The following is a 25,312-nucleotide window of genomic DNA, read 5'->3' as shown; positions in this document are numbered from 1 at the left end:
GCTAACAAAAATATCAATAGAGGAATGAAATATATAAGGGGTATCATCCAGGAGGAAATAAGAGTGTTATATAGAATGAATGCATTTTTCAGGTCTAGAATTTCTGGTACTTTGCATCTGATAGTTAAATTTTATGGAAGTTTTTGGTACAGAGTTGAATGGAAAGTTTGTCAAATCCTATGGAGCATAAAGAAATACTAATATGTGGGGCTTAGTAATTGTGATTATATTAAGTAATTCAGTGCAAAAACTGTAGGAACTGGAATATAAAGGTATGGCTTAGTAGACTTAAATGGAAACATTCAAATACTTTGAGGAGCCTTGTAACATAAACAAAACAATTGATAAAGTAATTCACATTGTGAAAATGGACCAAAATTCTAATGTGAGCAATGCATTCTGGCTATTTCACAGAGTCTGTGGAGAAATATCCATTTATAATGAATAGTAAATGACATTTTGTAGTGCCAGAAGAAGGCTGCCCTGTGATGTATTGTAGGAACTGCCTTAGCAAGCACTTGGAGGTAGAACAGAAAGCCTCGCTCACATTAGGGCTTGCCTCAACTGATCTAAATGTTTTTGTTTCCAGCCTCCCCAACACCGGGCAGTGAAATAACTAGAATATTCACTAAATTGCAGGATAAATTATTTTCTAAGCTTACTTATGCCCCTTTTTTCTCAAAATGTAATACATCCCAATAGTAATCTTTTGTTTAATATATAATTTTAGTATCCTAGACATTTTATCTCAGAATAGTTTTAAATTTACAAAACAAATTTATAAAATATGAAGAACTTCCATATACCTCTCACCCCACTTCCATGATATATTTTCATAATTAACAAGCCACGCCCAGTTTTCCATATTTTTTTCCTAATCCAAACTCCTTTTATCCGTCCCAGCCTCTAGTAATTTACCTATTCTGTGTTTAGATTTATTTTTGTTTAAATTTTAGCTCCCACATATAAAGAAGAACATGTAGTATTTGGCTTTTTGTTCCTGGCTTGTTTTTACTCAGCATGATGTTTTGTTTCATCCATTTTGTTGCAAATGACAGGATTTCATTCTTTTTTGACTGAATAGTGTTCCATTGTGTATATATAGCATATTTTCTTTATCTTTTCGTCTGATGATGAACACCTTGCTTGAATCCATATTTTGGTTATTATGAACAGTGCTGCTATAAATATGGTAAAATTTAATACGTATTTTTAAAACAACTATTTGGAGTAGGCATTTGGTGTAGTGGTAAAGACTAAGATGCAACTTGGGACATCTACATCTTATGTTGGAATGCCTAGGTTTGAGTCTTGGCTCTATTCCCAATTCTAGTTTTCTGCTAACATGCACCATGGGAGGCAGCAGTTGATAGTTCAAGTAGTCAAGTCCCTACCACCAGGGAGAGTAATCTGGATTGAGTTCCCAACTTCTGACTTTGGTCTCACCTAGTTCCAGATGGTGCAGGCCTTTGTGGGAGTAAACCAGCAGATAGGCAATCTCTCTCTCCCTCTCTCTCTCTCCCTCTCTCTCTATCCCTTTCACTTTCTCTCCCTTCTCTGTCCCCCTTCCTCCCCTTCTCACACCTCTGCTTTTTCTCTCTCTCCCTTCCTCTCTATCTCTCAAATTAAATACATAAATTTAAAAAAAAAAAACGCTTTTTAGTAAATCCAAGAAGGGGCAACAATTGCAAATCAGAATATTTGGAGAAAACAGGCTGCAACTTAGAAGATTTTATTTGACTTATAAAACAACTCTTCACAAACCTAGAAAAATAGGAAGTTGATTTTAGTTAGGCAATCCACTGGAATGCTGAATAGAGCCATAAAAACTAAACACATTGGAAATACTTTAATCAGAGTCAATATATTTGATTGAATCAAGTTTAAGCCAAACAATTGCACAGTCACTTTAAAAAAAAGGTGATTAAATATGTGGAAGTAATTTAATGATGGGAGTGGGGCAGGGGTGTAAGCAGGGCTGGGCTCCTCTGTCATTGCTTGTAAGCTCTGCATTTTATCAACATGTCACAAAACAGCTGCCATTGGATATGATGGGTTCTGAATTCACCATGACAATCTGTGAGTTGAAAATGAAGTTTGAATATTCCTAGCATGTATAATTACATGAAATTTCTGTCACACCATGTAAGCAAAAATAATGAACTAATGGAAATCTCCATGAATACCTGTCATTGACCTCTGTTCTAATGATTTTCTCTTTAGCTTTCCCACCATTATTTTTAGGTAGTTTGTCTGAACTTACCTAAGAGAACATTCTTTATTGGAAAAAAATAAAAGGTTTGTTTTTCAAAATACTAATATGAGGGAAAACCAGTCATTATAAATCAGTATGGCCTACATTTAAAACATGCATAATAATATGGTGGTAAGCATTGTAATGCAATATTAAAAACTTCATTGTGTATCTCATATCATTGGATACATACTGCATCTCTGAAGAGAAATCAAGAGATACATTGCTTTTCCTATTTTCTAATAGATGAAATTCTAATTTGAAGTATTCAGGGTTAAAAGATATAAATTGGATATTTAAGTCTTAAGTTCTTTCTTCTACTCTAGAAAGGTAAATCTGCTCCAAAATAATAATACTTAAATTTAACTGAATGTGCTAAATAACATTCTGAAAAAGAAAATTATTGTAAATCCCTTTTTACTGATTGGAAAACTAATTCTCTGAGAAGCTAGGTAATTGGGTTTGGATCAGACTTCATAGCTTTTTCTAAATACCATACTGTCCTGGTCTAAATTTTTGGTTTTGTTATGTTTCATATTAGCAAGCCAGGATGACTAGGTCCAGTCATATTAGTAACACTGACTTACAAAGACAGTTAATTTAAGTGGGAGAGAGGTAATATATGCATCTGGGAAAGGAGGCAGAAAAAATGAATTATGCAAGGCTGGGCTATTTGAAGAGTTATTTATTTATCTGAAAGGCAGAATTACAGAGAGAGGGAGAGACAGTGAGAGAGATTTTCCATATGCTGGTTCTTTCCCCCAAAGGCCTGCAAAGGCAAGGGTTGGACCAGGAGGAAGCCAAGAGCCACGAGCTTCATCCAGGTCTCCCACTTGGCTGGCTGGGGCCCAGATATTTGGACCATCTTTTGATGCTTTCACAGGTGCAATAGGGAACTGAATCAGAAGTAGAGTAGCTGTGAAATGAGCTGGCATTCATATGGAATGCCAGTGTCACAGACAGAGGCTTTACCTGCTTTGCCACAATGTCCACCCCATGGATAGCTGTATTATTTGTAAAAGCCCACCAAGTAATTCTGATATGGCTCTCTTGAGAGCTGTACCTTTAAAACTGAGAATCATTCCTAACCAATATTATCAAAGAATGAAGATGGAGATGATAATATGATCTATTAATTACATTAACCAAGGAACTTTGAGGGAAATGTTAGATATTATAGTTCTTATGGAATTATATTTTAAAGATACCTAATTTTATATTTAGCAATTTATGGCATTTAGCATGTGAATGTTGAACATATCTAAGATAATTTTGGAATTATTTTGTAAGAAAAATTGATTTTCTAATAAAATAAGCAAAACTCATTTGTAGCAGTTAATTGCTTCCCCAAAATTTCCTTGGAAATTACTGTAGAAGGATATAGATACTCAAAAAAAGACATGATTTACAAAGTGGGGGGCTGTATTTCTTTCTTCATAATGAAGTACGTGGAGATGATTGAGATGCATACGAATATTTTCTGAGTTAATCCCTTATTAAGGAAGATGATTCAGAACTATGCAGTAATCTTCCAGCTGGACAAGTCCACACTTTTATTCTGTTACGTGTGTGATTCTGAAGACTTGAGGATCACTGTGAGATTCGGATGTGGGCATGTCCAGCTGTCTTGATCCATTTCTGGGCTCCGCTCCAGTCCAGTAGAGTGTGCCTGGCTTGAAATAAAAGGGTTGCTTATTCTTCAAGGACTTAGCTTCTGAATTAACCCCATTCACTGACTTCCATCTTCTTTTTTCTTGGCCTGTTCCAGTATCAACTTTAGCTAATTTTCCTTTGAACCTCTGCCTACATCCTCTAAATAAATTCCTTGCATGGATGATTGCTTTTTTTTTTTTAAATTCTCGAACTTCTGTCTTCTATTGTCTCTATTCCTTGAGTTAACAACTCACTAAAAATCACACACTGTTAAGGGGCAACATTTGCTGAATGTTTATTTTATAAATTAGCAATTCTAAATATTTATCTCATTATCATAGAAATTATACAGCATGGACCCTGTTTATAATTTTTATAGATATTTAAATTAGTTTGAAGAAGAGAAATATATTTTCTAAGTTAGGAGAAGGCTTTATCTTTCTGTCTCTTTTTTTTAAGATTTATTTATTTATTTGAAAGGCAGATTTACAGAGAGCCATAGAGCCAGAGACAGAGCCAGAGTGAAAGAGAAGTCTTCTGTCTATTGGTTCACTCACCAAATGCTGCAACGGCCAGAGCTGGCCTGATCTGAAACCAGGAGCCCGAAGAAGCTTCTGCCTTCATGTCTTAAACTTTCTTTCCTTTCTTCCTTCCTTCCTTGTTTTTTTTTTAATTTAAATTTTATATATTTATTTATTTGAAAGAACTGCAGAGAGAGAGAGGGCGAAATAGAGAGAGAGAGATCTTCCACCCACTGGTTCACTCCCCAAATGGCTGCAATGACCAGAGCTGGGCCTATCTGAAGCCAGGAGCCAGGACCTTCTTCCAGGTCTCCCACATAAGTGCAGGGGCCCAAGCCCTTGGATCATCCCCTGCTGCTCTCCCAGGCCATAGTAGAGAGCTGGATTGGAAGAGGAACAGCAGGGACTCTAACCAGCACCTGTATGGGATGCCAGCACCACAGGCGGTGCCTTTACTGGCTATGCCCCTATCTTGAAATTTCTTAATTTTTTTCACTTCTCAACTGCTGTATTGGTCTAATCCATAGCCTTCACTGCTTCATAAATATGCTCCATTAAAATACAACTGGACAAACCTTACAAGGATGTGCCCCTATTGTAATATATTATAATATATAAGCATATTGTAATGACAAGCATAGTCTTGAAATAAATATCAGCCTAGAGCAATAGAAATTCTAACCCCAAATTGTGGCAACTTACACGGAGCCTGCGCTTTAGAAAAGCTGTCTGTGGAACTTTACAGCAACACTCAGAGATTATCCATTGGTACATAATTACGTAGAAATGTGGCATACATTACCTTGAGAGACTTCAATCTTTACACCTCTGAGAGAATGACTGTGATGCTCTCTTGTTGAAAATATTAATTTATAAGCTTTCCATCTGTGTTAGGATAAAATTAAATGTCATCTCCTAGCTTCTCTGCAGGCAGCTGGCCTACCTTGCCTTAACTCCACACACAGATCTCACATTCCATCTAAAAGTACAACACATTGCTCTCTCACTTCTGCGTATTCTTGCATATTCTGCTGATTTTGCACTTAATGCATATGTTTGTTTCCTGTAACCAATGGTCTGGCACTCATTCTTAACTCATGCCTTTTTGAAAAGCCTTCCAGTTGTGTTTAGCAGCTCTACTTCAAACAAGAGAACGTATGCTTTCATTCTTTGTCAGAGGTGAAGTATGCTCAATTCTGTTTCAGTTGGTTTCAAGCATTCTGTGAAAAATAGTTCAGAACTGGTCACTCCCTATATTAGGCCAATTGAAGATGTAATGATAGTGATTATATCTTGTAAATTAATAGGATGGTTCAAAAGGAATATTTTTATGCTGTGGTGGATGGACTCACCAAAAAAGGCAAATTATTTTTTACTCCAAAACTTTTTATAAGTAGATTTTATAGAGAACTAATTTTGCACAATAATTTTGGCTGCAGCAATGGCTTTCCTATTATTGCCAAAGAAGCCCTGTGAAGGGTCCAAAGCACATCCTCTATGAAGATATTACAACCCTGTCCAGAGATCTCCTTTTTTATTAACTGGTATTTTGTAAACAGATTCATGTTTTATTAAACTCTTTATTTTATTAGAGATTTATTTATTTATTTGAAAGTCAGAGTTCACAGATAGAGAAGGAGAGGCAGAGACAGAGAGAGAGAGAGGTCTTTCATCCGCTGGTTCACTCCTCAATTGGCTGCAAGATCGAAGCTGTGCCGATCTGAAGCCAGGAGCTATGAGCTTCTTCCAGGTCTCCTACGCGGGTACAGAGGACTAAGGACGTAGGCCATCTTCTACTGCTTTCCCAGGCCAGAGCAGAGAGTTGGATTGGAAGTGGGGCAGTCGGGACTCGAACTGGCACTCCTATGGGATTCTGGCACTACAGGCATTGGCTTTACCCACTACACCACAGCGCCAGCCCCCATAAACTCTTTATATTTCATAAAAGCATCTTCTCTTTTATTTATTGCTTTTATATTGTAACATTAAAAGTGACATTTCTGTGGTATTTGGCTGTAGAAGTTAAGACACGTCTTAGGGCACCTGGACCCCCATATCAAGTGCCTGCGTACAATTCCTGGCTCTTCTCTGTGCATCCTGGAAGCTTGCTTGTGATATCAAAGGGTTGGTTCCTGCCACCCATCTAACAGGCTTCTACCTTGGGCCTGGCTCAGCCCTGGCTGGTCTTTTGAGGACATTTGGAGAGTGAGTCAGATGAATGGAGTGCTTTCCCAAATAAGATATAAATAATTAAATGTATTGTTTGAAAACCATTTTTAATGTCTTCAGAGACATGCCTCTGTGTTTGTATGTGATGCTTGTGCCATTGGTGGGGAGTTGGGAGTGGAGAGGGTATATAGGGGAGAGTGGTCCATGAAACTAACGAAAACATTGCATTCCAGCTAGGATCTGGGAATTTCAGCAATGATATTAGGTCATTCATTGAGAATCTAAAAGGAATAGTTAAAATCATCAAAGATGAAAGCATATAAACACATTTTGAAAGAAGTTTCAATATTCCTGTCTTGATTTAATATACTTCATGTTGCAGGCATTGATATTAAACTGTTTCTTCCTTTTTACATTATATTAGATGAAGGCATACTTTAAAGTAAGTGATTGATTCTGCTTTACAATCATCAGTTAGCCATAAAATGTCTTCCTGAATGCCTGGTTAAAGAAGGAAAGGAAAAACAAGAAACAAATAAATCACTTAGTGCTTTGTGCCTCTATACATTTGTCTTTATTGTTAGTTGTTTTTAGGCTGCAAAAACTATTACTATTTGATTTTCATTTGGTAACACACTTGAAACTTGCCAATGCAGAAATTAGAGATGTGCTTGGCCTCAATATTTGCATGGATTTTCTCTGTGTATTTCTTAAAATATGAGGGTAATTTGAGAAGTTCATGGAAAATGGAACTGAAAATTAGTTCATGCATTTTCCTGTGGCCTTTTTGAGGACTTCTCATTTGCCCAGATTTCAAATTTCTCTTGCACCAAAATCAACTTATTTTAAATATTCTTATATATTGTGTATACACCAGGAACATATATACTCCCTTCCAGATTATGCTTGATGTCACTCAGAAGCTTTAAATCATTATTATCAAAGTATTTTTCTCTAGATTCAAATATCCACTTGTTTATTCATCAATTCTATTAGCCCATCACTGTGCCATATACCTGACCAAACATGATATTTGGCAAATTATCTTCATCTATCATCAGAACTTGCAAGGTAAAATACCCTTTCCCTCATGAATGAGTTATAGACTAGAATAGAAATCCATAAAATTCAATTATTGAAATTGCTATTTTGACTTCAAAGACTTTATTTTGATGAAAGAAAGAAATACAGGAGATAAGGAAGTATAAGAGAAATGATAACATTTATGGCAAGAAATTAATAAAAAAATTTAATAATTATCAGAACTCTGTTCAAATATAATTGTTTATTCCTTTTCTTTTTCCATTATTGTATATTTCAATAAGGGATTTTGTTGGGTGAAATGAAGATTTCTTCCCCCTATGAGGGGATGTTTTTAAAGTTACAGAGTGGTAACAGATATTGGAAACTTATCAGAATGAAAGACAGTGAGCAAATTAAACAATATAATTGACATGTAGGATTTCAATTTTTGATTAAGATTATTCTTTTGAAAATTACCTTATGATGTAGCCTCTTAGGACTTGAAGATTTATTTTAATAATTCACTTCATATTTCTCTCATCGGAGTATTTGGACTGAGTTGATGAGGTCCTAACACTGTCATGAATTAACTGTGAGGCCTCACACACATCATTTCAAAACAAAAGAACAAATTCATATATCTGCTTGGATCCCAAATTTAAACACGCCTTCCCTTTAATTCTGTTTGATTTTGTTATAACATAATGCCTCTGTGGGTTGAGGGAGGGGGTATTTGTCTCTTCCCGTTATTTTCTCTTTTGCGTTACAAGTATAAATTTATCCTTTTATACTACCCTCTCCAAAAACATGTTCCAGAAAGATACCAATTCTCACCGACACTTTTGGAAAAATAATTTTTGTGGTCAAATTGGTTTAGAAAATGTTTCATGTTATATAACCTTATTGCAAATTTATAAGATATTTCACATGTAAAAATATGGTGCAGTTAGCACGTATAAAGCATGTAAACTATCTCTTAACTTTGATTACCTTAGGATTTCCTTAATTTATTTGAGTACTGAGAACTTTCTTGGTATTTTCAAAAATATCCATTGATTGATTTATCTTCTTGAAGAGTGATGCACAGATAGAAGACATAAAGAGATCTTCTGTCTGCTGGGTGCAATAGCCAGGGCTGGGACAGGCTGAAGCTAGGAACTCAGTCTGGGCTCTCCCATGAGTGGCAAAAGACCAAGTACTAGGGCCATCTTCCACTGCATTCCAAGGCACCTTAGCAGGAAGTTAGATTGGAACCGGAACAGCGAAGCTGTTTTAAAGCTCTCAGCGTGAAAGCCTTTCAGTTCTATCCTCACAGAACTTTTGTATTACATTCACTGCAGCTTTATTTATAGAGGCTATGTATACAAGATAGCGAATCCTATTGTAGCCATATATTTAAGCTATTTCTTCTCAGGAGCCCAACTACATTTGATCTGTACAGAACAAATTCCATATGCACTGAGATTATGGTGACACAAGCAGAGACTTGCATACTAATATCTTAGAGGAATTGAATATGAAACAAATTTTAGTTACATATAAAAATCATTCCAAAAAAGGCCCTAGCCTAAAAAGTGCTTTGTGGTTAAGGAGTATAATGTGTATGTGTTCTAGGCCTAACCTTGAAATGATGCCGGTGTCAAATAACTTCCAATTTAATTGTAACAATTATTTTATTAGTTAGATAAGGGTATGGTGACAGAAACTCTTGATGATGTCAAATGACATTGTGACAAAATGAAGAAGGATTATGAAAATGTTTATGATGGGTGAGTATTTAGCCTCATGGTTGAAGATACCCGTTGAGACACTAGCATCCATGTTTTGGTATTTGGGTTCAAGTGCAGGCTCTCCTCCTGATTCCATCGGCTGGTCATGTGTACTCTGGGAGACAGCAGGTGATGACTCAAATTGCTTCTCTGCCATCCACATGGGAAATTCTACCCTGGCTATTTGGGGCATGTGTGTATGAGTCAGATGATAGATGATCTTTCTGTGTCTCCCTATCTCTCAAATAACTTATTTTTAATGAAACATGAGCCTAGATTTAAATAATATACATCTTATATTATAGACACATTTACAGTTATCCCAGTTGACAAAAGATATACTTTTCTCCTAGACCCCCGTGTACTTTTTAGGTACCTCGTAAAACATAGAAAGCCTAAATCTCATCTCTTCAAACACTTGCTTTGATTCTGTGCTCTTCAAAAATCTTTAAGATTGAATCTCTCAGACACCATGATACCAGAAATAATTTGTTGGATAGTTTCTCTTGGTAATTGTATCACTTGCCCATCCATTCAATGGTGATAAATTAATGGTCTGACATTCTGGTTCATATTTTAGTTTCCTGAGAACATAAAGCATGGACTAATTCCCCCAAATCTGTTAAGTGTTTGATGAACAACTCAAGTAGAGTTCCTGAAATTGCAAACCTTGTAATTAGATGCTGAATCTATATTCACAACACTTAGGTACAAAAGTACATACGATCTAAGTTTAAAATATTTTATATTATCATCTAATGATAAAAATTACTTTATAAATGTATAACCTTCATTATTTTAATATGAGTATTGATCTTGACATTTGTAAATTGTTTAACATGTTTTTGACATGAATCTGTGTGGTATGTGTGTATGAACTGTAATTATTCAGTTTACTTTTACTCAAAAAGTAGTTATGCTTCCCCCCGACAGTAGTGAGGAAAACCAGATATATGACTTTTTTTTTTTTTTAATTTTTGACAGGCAGAGTGGACAGTGAGAGAGAGAGACAGACAGAGAGAAAGGTCTTCCTTTGCCGTTGGTTCACCCTCCAATGGCCGCGCACCGCGCCAATCCGATGGCAGGAGCCAGGTGCTTCTCCTGGTCTCCCATGGGGTGCAGGGCCCAAGTACTTGGGCCATCCTCCACTGCACTCCCTGGCCACAGCAGAGAGCTGGCCTGGAAGAGGGGCAAGTGGGACAGAATCCGGTGCCCCGACTGGGACTAGAACCCGGTGTGCCGGCGCCGCTAGGCAGAGGATTAGCCTATTGAGCCACGGCGCTGGCCGATATATGACTTTTTAATACTGAGTCTAATTTTGTAACTATAAAGCAAATCTGTGATTTGAAACATCCACTGCAAATGACAAAAATGTCATTAGTGCTAAAAACTTCACCCATGAAAAATATTCTGTTCATAAGGAGCTGCTGTTTTAGATTTTTGTATTTCTGGTGATAATGTCATTTACTAAACACACACACACACACACACACAAATAATAACAGCAATAAAAGACTCTACAGATTTATCTTATGGTTTGATAGAATATTTCAGCTTACATGGACTGGTGAGAATAATTAGTTATCCATATGAAATGCCTCACTCAAAGTCTTTGGTGTTTCGTATTGTTTAAAAATGCATTGATAATTTGTTTGGAGATGTGAAAAGTAAATGATACCAAAACTTTTATGAAGTCTCTAATTACTCTTTTTAGAATATCGATTGTGTCTGAAAGAATGATTTTTTTTCAACATCTGTGTACAATAAAACTTCAAAAAGTTCATGAAAGATAAGTTCACCAAAAAGTTCACCAAAAGATAAGTTTGGGTGCAAAGAAATTCTGAAACCCATGTATTTTTTCCCATTATATACATTTTCTACAAACACTTTGAAGACCCCTATAAACAGTATAGGTTCTGTGCAGGGAACAGAAACTTTATTACTCACAACTGGAAGTGCTTTAGAGCAGTGTGCCCTCAAAATTGTTGAAAGACATAACAAATAGAATGCCAGTCTCTTCCTTGGGAAAGGACACCTAAAACAATGTGGAACTTCTGAAGCCAGTATTTCTGAGGGCTTTGTAGGAGCTATGCAAACATGAAGAACTGCTGCTGCTGTTGCAGCAGCCTCAGAATACTCTGAAAACTAATTGGAAAGGAGATACCCACAGCTGCAATCTAAGAATTAGAAAGGCTCTAAACCACTACCATTGCTTCTGTGACTCACACTACTTCCTGTTGCCCTGAAAGCTAGGGTGATAGATACTGAAGCACTACTCTAAGCGAATATCTTGTTTGCCACAATTGTGCTTGCCAGGTAAAAGTTTAAAATGAGCGATGGCATGGCTTTACTTTTACTTCTTCTTCTTTTTTTTTTTTTTTTTTTAAGCAAAAATGTTTAATCTCTCCTTAATGTGTGTGTTTATTTACAAGTACTAAATCTGAAGAACATTAAAATAGGAAATAGCCGCATATTTACACATCTGCGGTCCAAGTGCCGGGTGGCTCCACGGCTTCCGCGAGAAGCCAGGGCCAAGGTCAGCTCAGACCGTCCAAGTGGTCGCTCTTCTTTTGGGTGGGGGCATTAAAGGACATTAAAGGACAGCTAATTGTGGGCTTCGTCTTAAAAATATCTTTCTCTCTCTAAATATATCTACTCTAGCTCGTGTAGCACCAACGACGGCAGCCGTCACGTCCGGAGCTGGGGAGGACCCAGGGTGGAGGCTCTCGGCAAGGTTGAACCGGAAGGGCGGGGCACATGTCTGGTCTGGGTCCCTGGGAGGAATTCAATGCAGGGTTCCCGGGGGCCCCCTCTCCCACAGCCCCCGGCCCCTCAGGCCCAGGGAGAGGCAGGCCTGGGGTCCAGCGGCCCTGGGCTGGGAGTTCAGGGCCAGCTTGAGGTATATCAAGAAGCCAGGCTCCCAGGCCCAGGAGGGAATTAGCCTGAGCACCCTTGAGCTCAAGTGTGGGGCAGGGAGAGCGACGCTGTGGGAAGCAGGTGGCCAGAGCAGGGTGGCGGCAGCAGTGTCTGGGCCAGCGGGAGTGTCACTGTGGGGACTCTGGGACTGCAGGGGCAGGGCCTGGGAGTGCCTTCACCACCCAAGTGCAGGGAGTGGGCTCCCATCCCTGCTCCCCTGGGGGCCCTGCCTCCAGACCAGCGCCAGGGCTTGGAGTCACAATCCCCACCGCAGGACACTGGGGAGTGACAGAGGGGCCCAGGCCCAGCTCTTAGGGCACTGCAGAGTCGTACAAATTTTGGAATGTATACTGCTTATCGTATAGAACCTTAGCTTTCAGTTGCTGTGGAGAAGACATTTTTTTTAAATTTCCAGTCTCTGTAAGCAGACAGAGTGAGACTGAGAGAGCTACACCAAAATATCTACTACAATTGTATTGGTATCTTTTTATTTATTTATTTTTTATCTCAAAGTAGTGTTAATGCTTCCTTAATAGAAACTCTTGGGCCAGCTTTATGGCATAGTGGATAAAACTGCCACCTTTCATGTTGGTATTTCATTTGGGTGCCAGTTCATGCCCTGGCTCTTCCATGTCTTTTTTTAATTATTTATTTGAGAGACAGAGTTACAGACATAAGGAGAGATAGAGAAGAGACCATGATCCATCAGCTGGTTCACTCCCCAAATGGCTGCAATGGCCAGAGCTGGACTGATCCGAAGCCAGGAGCCAAGAGATTCTTTCAAGTCTTTCCCATGTGGGTGCAGGGGCCCAAGCACTTGGACCATCTTCCACTGCTTTCCAAGGGCATAAGCAGAGAGCTGGATCTAAAGAAGAGCAGCCAGGGCACAAACAGGTGTCCATATGGGATGCCTGTGCTGCAGATGGAGGCATAACTTACTTCATTACAGTGCCAGTCCCTGGCTCTTCTACTTCCCTGCTAATGGCCTGTTTGGGCCACTTCCACCCATGTACGAGATGCAGATGAAGTTCTAGGCTTTGGCATGGCCCAGGCCTGGCTGTTGTGGCCTTCTGAGTAGTGAACCAATGGATGAAAGATTAGCCTTCCCTCAACCCTGCCCCTCTGTGTTTCTCCTTCTTTGTCTATAACTACAACTTTCAAAGTAATAAATTTAGCTTTAAAATAGAAAAGAAAGAAACTCTTTCATCTTTACCCTAGTTACTTGTGAGTGCAGTGAAGCCAGTATAGAAGCTGGTGGTTATGGTGTTTTCTTGTTTTGGAACCTTAAAAATCTTTTTCCCACTAATGTGACTTCCTCGTGTGGATGTGTGAGAGAGAGCAAGAGAATATTTCATTTCCTCATCTTAATTTATTTTATTTCACAGTATGTCATAGTGTAGTTTACATAACTTCATGTCTTTCTTTGGGATCACCAATTTCCTTGAAGAAAACTTTGCCATACTTTCTGCAAGGTGCGTCATTAGGTCAGCATATTATTTGCTCCTCATAAGTGATTTCAGGAAATCATCACACAGTTTTACTCATGGCTGTTAAAGAGAGGTTCATGTCTGTCAGAAAAGATAGCACCATTGAATTCTACTGACATACAGATACAAGTTTTGAAAATAAATTTTTATTTGCCTTTTACTGCCTCACCACAAAGAGATATTTAGTTGTCTCTCAAGTACTAAATAGGAGTCATATTCAGTTAGATTTTTTAAAGATATTTAAACCTGAAATAAAACTTTCTGTTAGTCTTTCTCTATATCAGATGTAATCTTTAGTCTGTCTTACAGCTTTAAGGATTTGATATGCCAGAAGAATATAACTCAGTCAATTATAACTATCATGATAATTGCCACAAAGGTTTTAGACTTAAAGGAGTACAGTATGATTATACTTATGCAAAATGCTATGGGGAATTACATCAGGTACTTACATAATTTGTGCATAAATACTTGTTGGTAAAATATAGATAATAGAGGCAACATGTTTTTAATGTGTGATTTATGCAAAATAATCATCTTAATGTTCCATCACATTCGATGTGTTCAGACTGAGCTTTTTTAAAAATCTATTTATGTGAAAGAGAAAGACAAAGAGCAAAGAGAGAGTTAATCTACTGATTCACTTCCCAAATGGCTGTAATGGCCAGGGCAGGCCATGCTGAAGTCAGAAGCCAGCAACTCCATTAAGATCTCCCACATGGGTGTAGGTGGCCAAGGACTTGGGCCGTCTTCTACTGCTTTGCTTGGCACATTGGCAGGGAGCTGGATCATAAGTAGAGCAAATGGGACTCCAGGTGACACCAGTCTGGGATGACAGTGTTGCAGATTGCAGTTCAACCTTCTGTGCCACAATGCTGGCCCCTAGCCTATACCTTGATTTTGTAACTGTCAGTCAATTTGTCTGTTGTATATTCATGGGATGATATTCTGCTGAGAGTTACATGAAGCATCAAAATAATTATTTTGATAAACTCAATCATCTCCATTTTCTAACTTAGCCCTTGAATTGTATAGGTGATGAATTCACTTATTTGTAGCATTTCCCTGATGGCTAGGGATCCTGCATTTTTTCATGTGTCTGTTGGTCATTTGATTTTTATTTTCTGAGAAATGCCTCTTCAAGTCCTTTGCCCATTTCTTAACTGGATTTTTTGTTATTGTTGAGTTTCTTGAGCTCTTGATAGATTCTGATGTTAATCCTTAATTGGTTGCATAGTTTGCAAGTTTTTTCTCTCATTTTTTTGGTTGCCTTTTCACTTTGCTGAGTGTTTCCTTTGCAGTGGAGAAGCTTCTCAGCTTTGATGTAATCCCATTTATTTAGTTTGGCTTTGATTGCCTGTGCTTTCTGAGTTTTCTTCCAAGAAGTCTTCCCCTATGCCAAAGTTTTGTAGATTTTCCCCAATGTTCTTTAGTAATTTGATGTTATCGGGTCGTAGATTTATGTTTTTGATCCATTTTGAGTTTTTTGGTGTAAGGTAGGAGCCTGAAAGGCAGTAGAAGATGGCTCACGAACTTGCTTCCCTGCCACCACATAGGAAACTTGAATTGAATTTCTGGCTCCTGGTTTTTCCTGGTTCTGTTTTGGATGTTACAGTCATGTGATGAGTGATCTAGCAGATGGAAGATCTCTCTATATATTTCTCCCTCACACCCAACCCCAACCATCATTCTACCTTTTAAAAAAATTTAAAAGTTAAAGACTTAATTATTCATTTATTTGCAAGGCAGAATAACAAAAGGGAGATAGTGAAAGGGAGAATCTTCCATTCACTGGTTTACCCCTTGATTGTCTGCAACAAACAAGGGTTGGTCAAGTCAAAGGCAGGAGCCATGAACTTGATCCATGTCTCCCATATGGGAAGTAGGAACACAAGTAGTTGGGTTATCATTTGCTGACTTCCTAGGTGCATTAACAGGAAGCTGTATATGAATCACAATAGCTAGAACTTGACCTAGAATTCTAATACCAGATGCAGGTGTCTCAAAGAATAACTTAACCCAGTGCTGCTACAATGTCCACTGCATAGGCAGGAGATTCTTGAGCAGAGGCAGTTGTGAATAGAATAAGTATCCATTCACAAATATGTACTGAGAACTTACCATGGACTACATTCAGATCTGGCCTTTGGGAAGACATCATTGAATTAGTCATATGGGACACTACTCACGTGGGATCTATATTCTAATGTGGAGAGATAATGCAGTGATAATTATCTTGTCAGTGATGAATGCTGAAAGGACATAAAATGAGGGTAATATTATAAACTGATAGAATGAAGTCACAGGTGTGTGTATGCATGCACATACAAATGGAGATATAAGAAGTCTTCTTTTAGTAATTATTTATTTTAAAGTCAGAGTTAGAGGGAGAGACAGAGAGAGAGCTTCTATCTACTGGTTCACTCAAAAAATACACACAGCAGCTGTGAGCTGGGTCGGTTTGAAGCCAGGAGGCAGGAGCCAGGAGCCAGGAGTTTCTTCTGGGTCTTCCTTGTGGGTACAGGGGCCCAAGGACTTGGGCTATACTCCACTACTTTCCCAGGCACATTATCAGGGAGCTGGATTGGAAGTGTTGCTGCTGAGACTCGAATTGGAGCCCATATGGAGTGCTGGTGACACAGGCAGCAGCTTGACCCAGTACACCACAATGCAGGTCCCAAGAGCCTTCTTTTTTTTTTCCCCTTTTTTTTAAATTTTATTTTTGACAGGCAGAGTGGACAGTGAGAGAGAGAGAGAGACAGAGAGAAAGGTCTTCCTTTGCCATTGGTTCACCCTCCAATGGCTGCTGTGGCCGGTGCGCTGCGGCTGGCGCACCACGCTGATCCAAAGCCAGGAGCCAGGTGCTTCTCCTGGTCTCCCATGGGGTGCAGAGCCCAAGCACTTGGTCCATCCTCCACTGCACTCCCTGGCCACAGCAGATAGCTGGACTGGAAAAGGGGCAACTGTGACAGAATCCAGCGCCCCGACCAGGACTAGAACCTGGTGTGCTGGCGCCACTAGGCAGAGGATTAGCCTGTTGAGCCACGGCGCTGGCCCCCAAGAGTCTTCTTAATATCTGCTGGTCCAGGAAGTCCTCTGTGTAAAACTGGCATTGAACATTGAGGGGACTCAAAAGCACAAATACATAGCAAATTTATTGTGTCATGAAGGCCAAATATAAGTGTTTTAAGGAGAAGCATTCTTTACAGGTTCAAGAAAACATGAAGAGGCCAATGTGACTTAAATAAAGTGAACAAAAATAAGGTGGGAAAGAAGGGAGTTTTGGGAGTCTTGGATGCCACTCTAAAGTCTTTGGATTTTTTTTTTTTTTTTGACAGAGTGGACAGTGAGAGAGAGAGAGACAGAGAGAAAGGTCTTCCTTTTTGCCATTGTTTCACCCTCCAATGGCCGCCACGGTTGGCACTCTGCGACCAGCGCACCACGCTGATCCGAAGGCAGGAGCCAGGTGCTTATCCTGGTTTCCCATACGGGTGCAGGGCCCAAGCACTTGGGCCATCCTCCACTGCCTTCCGGGCCACAGCAGAGAGCTGGCCTGGAAGAGGGGCAAGTGGGACAGAATCCGGTGCCCCGACTGGGATTAGAACCCGGTGTGCTGGCGCCACAAGGCGGAGAATTAGCCTAGTGAGCTGCGGTGCCGGCCAAGTCTTTGGATTTTATACTAAGCATGGTGGGACACTGTTGGAGTCTTTAGGGATAGGGTTGATATTGTAGAAAAACAGACTGAAGATTTAGAATAATATCTCTTGTTTACCAAACCTATGTGGTTTAGGAAACAATAACACAAATAGAAGCCCAGTTCACCTCAGTTCTTGAGTAGCCTTCAAGGCAAAATGTTATAAAAGAAATACTGTACACCATTTGGCTTAAAATTGGGCTAAAGCTTAGAGAACGTAGATAAAGATACTTATGAGACTGCAGTGGAAAGCATTTGTTCAATGAAGTAAATCTGAGACTATCAGTTTCTTATGACTTTTCTTCACTGAAAATCCACTGTAACAGAACTCTGTCAGTACTGATTTCTTCCTTCGTGTTATCACATAATTTGTGTGGTACAATGATCACTATGCATTCTCTGTAAAGATAGCTATAATGGAGCCAGAAGAAAAGCAGGGAGACTAGTTAAGAAACTATTGTAGTGATCCAGAAGAGAGAAGATAGTGTCTAAACAAAGAAGGTAATAAGAAATATGGAAAGAAATGAGCAGTTTCAGGTAGAGGTCTAAAGATTGATAGAGTGAATGTAGGGTGAAGTTTGGAGAGAGAAAAATTGAATGAAAGGTGAAGTCATTGCATGCATGGGTCAAATGAGATTGTAAAGTATGCTTGCTGGGGAAAAAGATGCTCCTGTGTAAACTATGTTTTCTTCTGAGATCATTTATGTGTAAGTGCATCCACAATTGGAAATCAAATTGATTTATGGTTAGTGTTAAAGAATTAGGAAAGAGTAGAAAAGTGAAGTAAACAAAATGTAAAAGTGCAATCATCTGGTTTCTCTTCTCCCAACAAAACACATAAGGCTGGAGGGCTCCAAGACGGCAGAATAGGGAGGGAGCTCACTGATAGTCAGGGAAAAGATAGTTTAATAAAAGTGGAGATACAGTAGTCTCAGGGAAGAGTTAAGGAAAAAACTGCAGAGGAAACTCTTCCAGAATTAGTGGGACATGGTGAACCTACATGGAGGGCACGGGCACCCATGGCTCAGGAGCCCAGCTGCCGATTCTACGCATCAGCACTGGAAAGGGAGGTGAGGTGAAACAACAGTAGACAGAGACACTGATGGAAAGGTGGCAGGAAGAGCTTGAAGCCCTGCAGGGGAAAGTACACCAGCCTAACTAGAGGAGAGAAAAAAAAATAAAATAAAATAAAAGAGACTGGTATGGACACGATTCTTTCTCCCCACTCACCTTACAAAGGCAACAAGACAATAGAGCAAGTGCCATTTTGGACATATGTAACAGCTGTGCCAGCTCAGGGCTGTGCCCGAGCTCAGCCAAGCATAAGAAACTGACTCTGGTGGGGAGAAATAACAGGAGACTAAGACTTAGTAAATATGTGGAGCTTATGAACCAGGACTGTAAAAAAAAAAAAAAAAAAAAAAAAAAAACTGAGGGTGTGTGGGAGACCTCATGGTGTGGCTGAGACACGAGTAGTCTCAGTGGGAGATGCCACAAATTTGGGCGGCTTTGGCTACGTGCTGAGAGACATTTCAGGGGGATCTGAGCTTACACTGAAGACTGCACAGATCCTTTGTGTGGTCCTTGGGACAGAGCAGATGAATATTATACCCACTGGGGCTAGCGCTCAGGCACTGATTGCCATCAGGGAGAAGAGCTCAGCTGAGTGGAATTACTTCCTTTCTGAATAAAAAAAGAAAGAGAGAGAGAGAGAGATTGACTACACCAAACCTGGGTGTGTCACATTTGGCACAAACTTAAACCAGAACTGAACAGAGTTCTCTGGCCACACCCACCACAAGCCTCTAAAGATTCACCAAAAGCAGACACTCCATTTAATCTAGAGTCATAGTATAATGAGAAAAGCCACCAATGAACGACAACAAAAAAAGAAATCAAAGAATATCTCCACATTGCCAAATAACAAATGCAGAAACTGAGGAAACAAGAACAAGGAAGACATCAGGACGCTCCCAAATTAACATGACATTCCAATACAAGATTATGAAGATGATGAGATAGAAGAAATACAAGTCTCATGAAAATGAAATATTAAGAAGGAATCAAAATGAAATGAAGAATTCAATAGAACAAATGAAAAACACATTTGAGAACCTTAAAAACAGAATCAGTGAGATAGAAGAGAGAATATCAGACTTAGAAGACAGAGCAAAGGAAAGTATACAGTCAAACCAAAGAAAATAAGAGGAAATTAGAAATCTAAAAAAATATTGTTGGGAATCTACAAGATACTATTTTTTTTTTTTATTTTTTGCAGGTCAGAGTTAGACAGTGAGAGAGAGTCAGAGAGACAGAGAGTTATAGACAGTGAGAAAGAGACAGAGAGAAAGGTCTTCCTTCTGTTCATTCACTCCCCTAATGGCCACTATGGATAGCACTGCATTGATCCAAAACCAGGAGCTAGGTACTTCCTTCCAGTCTCCCATGTGGGTGCAAGGACCCAACCACTTGGGCCATCCTCCACTGCCCTCCTGGGCCACAGCAGAGAGCTGGACTGGAAGAGGAGCAACTGGGTCTAGTACCCAGTGCCCCAACTGGAACTAGAACCCAGGGTGCCAGTGATGCAGGCGGAGGATTAGCCAAATGAGCCATGGTGCCAGCCCTACAGGATACTATTAAAAAAACCAACATTCAGGTTCTAGGAGTTCCTGAAGGCATGGAGAAAGAGAAAGGATTAGAAGGCCTTTTTAGTGAGATACTAGCAGAAAACTTCCTGGGTTTGGAGAAGGACAGAGACATCTTAGTACAGGAAGCACATAGAACCCCCAATAAACATGACCAGAAGAGATCCTCACAATGACACATTGTAATCAAACTCACCACAGTGAAACATAAAGAAAAGATTCTAAAATGTGCAAGAGAGAAATGTCAGATTACTCTCAGAGGATCTCCAATTAGACTCACAACAGACTTCTCATCAGAAACCATACAGGCTAGGAGGGAATGGCGAGATATAGCCCAAGTACTAAGAGAACAAAACTGCCATCCCAGCATATTATATCTGGCAAAGCTCTCATTTGTGAATGAAGGTGAAATAAAGACCTTTCATAGCAAACAGAAATTCAAAGAATTTGTCACCACTCATTCTGCCCTGCAGAAGATGCTTAAAGATGTGTTACACACAGAAATACAGAAACATGGCCATCAATATGAAAGAAGGGAAAGGAAGAAAACCTCCCAGTAAAAGATCACAAGAAGTTCAAAGCATATATTAGAAATATCTTTAAGCCGGCGCCGTGGCTCAACAGGCTAATCCTCCGCCTTGCGGCGCCGGCACACCGGGTTCTAGTCCCGGTCGGGGCACCGATCCTGTCCCGGTTGCCCCTCTTCCAGGCCAGCTCTCTGCTGTGGCCAGGGAGTGCAGTGGAGGATGGCCCAAGTGTTTGGGCTCTGCACCCCATGGGAGACCAGGATAAGCACCTGGCTCCTGCCATCGGAACAGCGCGGTGCGCCGGCCGCAGTGCGCTACCGCGGTGGCCATTAGAGGGTGAACCAACGGCAAAGGAAGACCTTTCTCTCTGTCTCTCTCTCTCACTGTCCACTCTGCCTGTCAAAAAAAAAAAAAAAAGAAAAAAGAAATATCTTTGGATAGATGGCAGGGCACAGTTAGCACTTATCAATAGTCACATTGAATGTTAATCGCCTCAACTCTCCAGTTAAAAGGCACAGACATGCTGAATGCATTAAAAAACAAAACCTTTCAATTTGCTGCTTACATGAAACACATCTTTCCAACAAAGATGCATGCAGACTGAAAGTGAAAGGTTGGAAAAAGACATTCCATGCCAACAGAAACTAAAAACGTTCTGGCATAGGCATCTTAATATCAGACAAAATAAACTTTAACACAATAACTATTAAGAGAGGCAAAGAGGGGCACTACATAATGATTAAGGGATCAATTCAACAGGAAGATGTAACTACTATAAATGTATACGCACCTAATTACAGGGCACCAGTTTATTTAAAAGATATGTTAAGAGACTTAAAGGGAGACTTACAACCCAATACAATAGTATTGGGGGACTTCAGTACTCCACTTTCAGCAATAGACAGATCAACCGGACAAAAGATCAACAAGGAAACAGCAGATTTAATCGACACTGTAGCCCAATGGATCTAACAGATACCTACAGAACTTTTAATCCTATACTTACAGAATACACATTCTTCTCAGCAGTAGATGGAACCTACTCTAGGACTGACCACATACTAGGCCATAAAACAAGTCTCAGCAAATTCAAAAGAATTGGAATCGTACCATGCAGCTTCTCAGACCACATGGAATGAAGCTGGAAATTAGCATCTCAGGAATCCCTAGAGCATATGCAAACACATGGAGACTGAACAACATGCTCCTGAATGAACACTGATCGGTGACAACTAACTGAGCACCTAAAAGGAAACCTGTTGAAGTGAAATGGACACCATGACAAACAATGACTTGATCAGTCCTTGTTCTGACTGTCAAGGAACAACTTAATACTTTATTCCTCTTAGTATTTTTTTGTTCTACATCATACCATTGGTTGAACTCCTTGATTACCATACAATTATTCTTAGGTGTTTAAATTTAACTGAAAAGTGATCCCTGTTAAATATAAGAGTGGTAATAAGAGAGGGAGGAGATGTACAGTTCGGCACATGCTCAATCGGACTTACCCCTAATGGTACAGTTAGAAATGTGCCAGGGGATTTCAATTCAGACCCATGAAGGTGGCCTGTACCAATGCCATCTCACTAGTCAAAGTGATCAGTTTCAGTTCATAATTGATCATAATGATAGGATTAAGAGTCAAAGGGATACATAAACAAGACTAGTATCTGCTAATACTAACTGATAGAATTAAAAAGAGAACGATCCAACATGGGAAGCGGGATACACAGCAGACTCATAGAATGGCAGATGCCCTAAATAGCACTCTGGCCTCAGAATTAGCCCTTAAGGCATTTGGATCTGGCTAACAAGCATATGAAAGTATTTTAAGCATGGAAAGCCAAGACATTGTGGCAAAAAAAAAAATATTACCTAAATGAAAGTTCTCTGTGAGTGAGATCCCAGTGGAAAGAACGGACCATCAAAGAAAGAGGTACCTTTCTCTGAAGGGAGGAGAGAACTTCCACTTTGACTATGACCTTGTCTAAATTAGATCAGAGTTAGCAAACTCAAAAGGCTTCCATAGCCTTTGCAACTCATGACAAGAGCCTTGGGTGATTACTGACGCCATAAACAAGAGTGTCAATTGTTAAATCTCAACGGGAGTCACTGTGCATTTACTCCCCATGTAGGATCTCTGTCTTTAATGTGTTTTACTATGTGAATTAACAGCATAACTAGTACTCAAACAGTACTTTACACTTTGTGTTTCTATGTGGGTGCAAACTGTTAAAATCTTTACTTAATATATACTAAATCGATCTTCTATATATAAAGATAATTAAAAATGAATCTTGATGTGAATAGGATAGGAGAGGGAGTGGGAGATGGGATAGTTGTGGGTGGGTAGGAGGTTATGGGGGGAAAAAGCCGCTATAAAACAAAAGTTGTACTTTGGAAATTTATATTTATTAAATAAAAGTTTTAAAAAAAGAACACATTGCTTTGTAGTTTACATTGTCACAGTGTTTTATTTATAAAATAGCTACTTTTGAACATTTGAAATTAGTGCTTTTCTCAAAATGACAATCTAGTTCTGAAAAAAAACACCTAAGGCCATCCAGGATAGTATAAAATGACCTAGTGTGGATTAAACATCTCATGCAAGAAGCACTTCCTTTTCTTTTGCATAAATTCAGGCATAGTTTTGATGAACACCTATCTGACAGCTCATATTCAGAAGTATCCATGATGCTCTTTTTCGTGACATTTCATCCATACAAGAAATAAGATTGGGGCCTATAATGGTATAATATTTCATGAGTGAAACAAAGAAGGAAAGGTTCTATAATGTTCCTCAGAATCTGTTCATGATTAAAGATAAGCCTATCCACAGTATACATTCACTGAACTTCTGTAATATCATTTTCATTATTATACAAATAGAGCTTTTGTTTTTCCAACTTGTTTTGTTTAATATCACATAGGAATAATGTGAGTGTATCCTTCTTGATAGACATTATGGTGACAATAAAATAAAAATAAATGCAATTATATCATTTTATAGATATTTTCAAATATTCTAGCAAAGAAATGTGGCATAAAATCTAAATATTAATTTCCCACTGAAACCATTGAAGAGATACATAAATCAAGGTAAACAAGATAGGTTTTGTTATTACCTTAAAATGCTTTAAAATATCTCAGATTGAGGGAACATTATGGAAATGAAGACCATCATTTAAAATATTCATAATATATAATAAGAATAGAAATACTTGGTATTTCATATTTAATTGGTAATTGGCATTTGGATTTGCAGTGTATTCAGACTTTCGGCTATGATTCTTCACTCCTTTCTTAAAGTTGGAATGTAACTTCAATATATCTCTATGATTATGTATTTAATGATTAATGGAATGTGATGAGAGTTGGCCACATAACTTTATCTCTGCTATGAAGCTATCACATCTTCCTCTTGGAAAGTGCAAGTTATCATAACTGAGTGCCTCTTCTCAGCTTTTCCCTCTTGGCCACACAGCAACTGGAATGATCTTTTTAAGGCTGAACAGAGATCTCAATTCCCTCTTGAAACTGTCGTGAGAGTTTTCATTAACTGATGTATATAGGACAAAAATATTCATTTTGTTTGCTGTTTCTGTAAAATCAGTATAAACATGGGAAAGAATTTTCTTTGTATGTATCAACCCAGAAATAACAAGAGAAAGTGAAAAGGGACAAGGTGAGACAACATGGGACAGTAAGGTGCAAATGAATAATCACAAGTTAATTAGTTTTTATACTTCTCTTCTTTGTTAAGTGAGTGCAGGTGGGATTCTATGACTACCTGAGACAGTCTTAAGAATTGGAAAACCTGGGAGCCTCTGAAGGTGGAGGTATAGGATGGGACAAGGGGTAAGAAGTATACCTGGTTTAAGAATATTTAGGCTTCTATGTTCCCTACTGCAGTTCTAATAGTCAGGAAAATTCTTATAACTACTTTGGCAGAAATTAGGAGATTTCATTTCAGAAGCAGTAAGTAGCTGGACTAATAAAAGAAAATCTTAAAACCATGGTTATGGAGCAAGCCAATATATACTGAAAGTGGAGAATAGCATGTGGTGCTGGGAAAACTGGATCTGTGCATGCAGAAGTACGAAACAAGACCCCTACCTTACACCTTACACAAGAATCCACTCAAATTGGATCAAAGACATGCATCTATAACCCAAAACCATCAAATTACTATAGATCTTTGGTGAAACCCTGTAAGACATTGACATAGGGAAAGACTTGTTGGAAAAGACCCCAGAAGCACAGGCAATCATTGCCAAAATTGACAAATGGGCAAGATGAGAGGCTTCTGCACTGTAAAATAAACATTCAGCAAAGTGAAACGTCATCCAAAAGAATAGGACAAAATATTTACAAAGTATGCAACTAATAAAGAATTAATATCAGAATCTATCAAGAGCTCAGGAAATTCAACCACAGAAAACAAACAATCCAGTTAAGAAATGGGCAAAGAATTTGAACAAGCATTTTTCAAGAGAATATACAAACGGCCAACAGACATGTGAAAAAATGCTCAGAATTTCTAGCTATCAGGGAACTGCAAATTAAAAACCACAATGATGTATCACTGCACCCCATTTAGGATGGCTCTCATACAGAAATAAATATTCAATAATTGCTGGTGAGGATTTGG

At 38.9% G+C, this 25,312-nt stretch overlaps 1 protein-coding gene across 1 annotated transcript in view; it reads left to right on the top strand.

Annotated features, from left to right (window-relative positions):
• LRP1B (LDL receptor related protein 1B) overlaps positions 1–25,312 on the top strand; it is a 2,136,850-nt gene that overhangs the window by 985,334 nt on the left and 1,126,204 nt on the right. The gene's annotated exons all lie outside the window — the stretch shown is intronic.

The sequence above is a fragment of the Lepus europaeus genome, chromosome 1, assembly GCF_033115175.1.
Source record: "Lepus europaeus isolate LE1 chromosome 1, mLepTim1.pri, whole genome shotgun sequence".
NCBI classification, from domain to species: Eukaryota; Metazoa; Chordata; class Mammalia; order Lagomorpha; family Leporidae; genus Lepus; species Lepus europaeus.
The sequence above is the reverse complement of the archived record's forward strand: the minus strand, read 5'-3'. Positions and strand labels throughout refer to the sequence as shown.